Here is a 3864-nt window from a genome sequence, read left to right as displayed (position 1 = left end):
TCAAAGATAGCTATATACATAATTTATATCGTTATCTTTGTTCTTCAAAATGTATAACATAGTTCATTACCAAATAAGCAAACTTAGCTTTATCAACTGAAATAAATATTGTCACGGGGAGATTTAAAACACATATACTGTCATGCTACTGGTCCCTTTAGGAATTTAGCTACAATAATACGGTATTTAAATAAATATCAACTGCTGTAAATGTGTATGTATGATGCCTACGCCGCACTCGTATGTACTATGTCATTGTGACCAATCCATCCCGTTTTATTAGATTTTTTTTATTAGACTTTGCTCTCAATTTTTATGCTGCAAATCGATTTCCATACTTATGTTATCAATAATAGGTATAATTGTTATGCATTAAATCGAACCGAATTTTAACGGGTTCGTATTTTCTTACCTTTTGACATTCGTGAATTTGAGAACTTGTGTCATATGCATAAATAGGTACTTAACTTGGTTAATAGAGAGTTCATCACCAATATTGAGTGAAATTATTGCGCCACAAAACAAAGAATGACCTCACTTGTAACAGCGATATAATCTCTATAATTGTCGTACAGGAACGAGATAATCTATAATTATGCTTACTTACGTACTTCGTCGGAAATATCGTCTCAAAATAAATATCGATGCATCAACATAAAAATCAGCTTCTTTTGCCTTGAAGGCTTTCAAATCATTTTTACTTTAGCTGACTAACAGCCATGATCATTAGACCTATAAAGAGCCCGAAACTTTGGTTTGTTTGAATAAACAAATATACTCGATTGAGATCCAAATGCAACTGTTTCATTTCCTACATAATACATTACTTACTTTTATATGATATGGTTACATTACAAATGAAAAAGGTATCACAGAGATGTTATAAGGCTGATGTACCAAATCTAGCTACTATCTTGCTGTTTTTTTTTATAAAATACAAACAATAGATATTTGAAAGTGACCAAGACTGCGATGGTAATCAGTCGTCACATTTGTTTAGCCGCGTCTCATGGCCTTTCCACATACGGAGATACTTATTCTTCTAAGGCAGCAAGGAGCAATCGTTTGGGCTTGTATATTGCGGGTGTCTATCACAAAGGGGATAACGATATTTCTTTGAGTGTTAATATTCTCACTTCTACACCTATACAGGACATTAAACAAGAATGTCTTGTTGTGGAAGTGCTCTATGTCACGAATACGTCGCATTCACAACACTCATTTTACACCATATCAAAATCAATTCCAGATAAGAGATTCAATAAATATTCTTATTTTCATGTCGTCGTATATAATTGAGTTATTTGTTTCTCTTGGCATAACGGGATCGATTGCTCACAGTTAGATACTGTAAGAGTATAAAACGAATCACAATGATCGATCGAAAACATTATTCAGCAACCATGGGGCAGTTAAAAACTCTTCAACGTGTTCAGTTGATATTCTTCGTTAGCGTCATCGCTTGCGTAAGTAATTTATATCTACTTTTTTATTAGGTGTAACAGATATCCTGTGTTTTGGTTAAAAATATAATAATATGTAACTTGAATTTTGCATTGTATATTCGTTTTAAACTACGGACATAACTGTAGACAAAACTAGTTAAGGGGCGAAACTCTCAATAGCTCAACTAATTTGCGTCATACAATAACAGAATGGCGGTCGATACTTTTACTTGACAGCATTTACGGTGTCGCCACGTAAAATGGACTATACATCGTAAGCGTACCTAAAATCCAATAATTGAAATATATCCGTTATGATCTACGAAGTTTATTAAACTTGTTTTGAAAAATTATTTTATTTTTTAAGCTATACTATATTTTTTTTTTGTTTACAGGTTGTTATCAACGCTCTTCCGTCACCATCACCAAACTCGAACTTCCCTTTTCCGTTCCCAAGGAGTAACTTCCCGTTTCCAGACAACAACTTCCCGTTCCCAAGGAGCAACTTCCCGTTTCCAGAAAGCAACTTCCCGTTCCCAAGGAGTAACTTCCCGTTCCCGTACGTCGTTTATTAGACCGTAGAGCCCTAATCAAAACTGTATGTAGTTTTGAATAACAGCTAATATGTTTGCCTCTTATTTTATGAATTTAGTGCACATGTATGTACGCAGCACGTACAATGACATTAGGACCTACGAGTAAAAGCGCTCACTATAACTTCATGTCAACATTTCATTTTCAATACGTACATACGCGGGATCAAAAAATAAAGCATACAATCTGTTTGACCACTTTTGAAAAACATTGCAGTTGTTATAAAAAACAATATTTAATTGCAGTTGTAATTTTAGTTTTGCTTTTAAATACAAAGTTGCAACTATACAAGAGTAGTTTTGTTTGTTATTTTTTCCCAAAAATTTTGTGTCACGAAGCACTTTTTTATGTTTTCACAAATACAAAAAAACGAAAACTTATAACTTAGTAAAATAAATTTTAAGGCTTTGGGGGTTATTCAATAAGTTAGTAAATAAATATTCAATAAATGATTATAGGGACTTTTATACGAAAAAGTAAGTTTACTAATATAAGTAATTAGTAAAGTACTAATTTACTGCTGGTAATGTATATCTTTACAGAACCGCCACTTTATTTTTATTTTATGAAGGGATGACAAAACTAGGTGAGTCATACGAACTAAAAATTATCGTACAGCTAATTGTACAATTAACCACCTTCATCCACAGATTATTACTACAAAAATATAAATTGATTAAATGAAGCAATATCGCTATTGACTTAAAAAGTACAACGCTAACAAAAAAAAAATTATTAAAAAACAAACTTAACCTTCCAGTGGTCGCACCCTTGCGCCGAACATAAGCAGTCGCATGCGGTCTGTGAGACCGGAACTTTACACGTTCAGTTTGCGAATACAAATGAATATTTTCATGATGTTGTGTGTGGCATATGATAAAAAAGTCTTATATCTATATAAATGAAAATAAAAGAACATTATTTACTTTTTTAAATATGTACTTATCAGTTGTACACTTTATAAAAATTCAAAATTTTAGTCATATGACACAAACAACGTTAACAATCAACAATATAACACTTAATCGTTCATAAGCACACTATAATAGAGTACTATCGAGATCAATCAATATTGTCATCAATTGCGTTATATTGTAGGAACTCTACAATCACAATTTTTGTTGAATGTTTTTTTCATGATGTTCTACGTATTCTCATAATCTCAATTCTTATAAAATAAAAAAGGAAACAAAATAAAAAACTTCTAACTTTTTTTAGGACCAGGTAGTACGATGACCTACTCATTATCAGTAGCAATGGTTTGACATCATCAAAATCTTCATCTTCTGTTTTCGCCTCCTCTGCAAGCCTTTTTGATTCTTCGTAACTCATGTTGTGTCTACAACAAATAGTGAAATAATAAATAATTTAATATATATTACATAAAATAATGTAATTTTGTAAGTAATACAGTACAAATAACATGAAATACTCACCTAGGTTTCAATTTAATTCTATGAATTTTTCTGGAACACGACCGGTCGTGCGCGTAATCTGAGACCGCAAACACAAATGAAGACACATGTGCGCTTGCGACTAACGTCGCAGGACTCACGCTGCTCACAATTGTCCTTATTATTTTATTTGGGCAGCGTTTGTAATATTTGATAATAATGGGCTCAGACACAATGTCCGCCAGCTCCTGGTACTTTCGGTTCTCCAGCTACATCCTTCCCTCTGCTAGTCCCAAAATGTTACGTCAGTTCTGATAATAGTTCGTAATAAACGTAGTAAAATAAGATAACTATGGTAACTCCGTACAAAACAACAGCACGGCAAGTATGTACATTGCCTGGCTTGAATGTGTGCACATTCGACTGTGTGT

At 32.9% G+C, this 3864-nt stretch overlaps 1 long non-coding RNA gene across 1 annotated transcript; it reads left to right on the top strand.

Moving 5' to 3' along the window:
- Positions 1-1375: 1375 nt before the first annotated feature.
- On the top strand, positions 1376-2219 carry LOC113227036. Its single transcript, XR_003310165.1, has 2 exons — positions 1376-1466; positions 1841-2219. It is a non-coding gene; the product is annotated as an uncharacterized LOC113227036 (long non-coding RNA).
- Positions 2220-3864: the final 1645 nt, after the last annotated feature.

The sequence above is a fragment of the Hyposmocoma kahamanoa genome, unplaced genomic scaffold (genome assembly GCF_003589595.1).
Source record: "Hyposmocoma kahamanoa isolate Upper Pololo Valley unplaced genomic scaffold, ASM358959v1 202, whole genome shotgun sequence".
Lineage (NCBI taxonomy): Eukaryota > Metazoa > Arthropoda > Insecta > Lepidoptera > Cosmopterigidae > Hyposmocoma > Hyposmocoma kahamanoa.
Note: the sequence above shows the minus strand (reverse complement) of the source record. Positions and strands in the feature narration are given on the sequence as shown.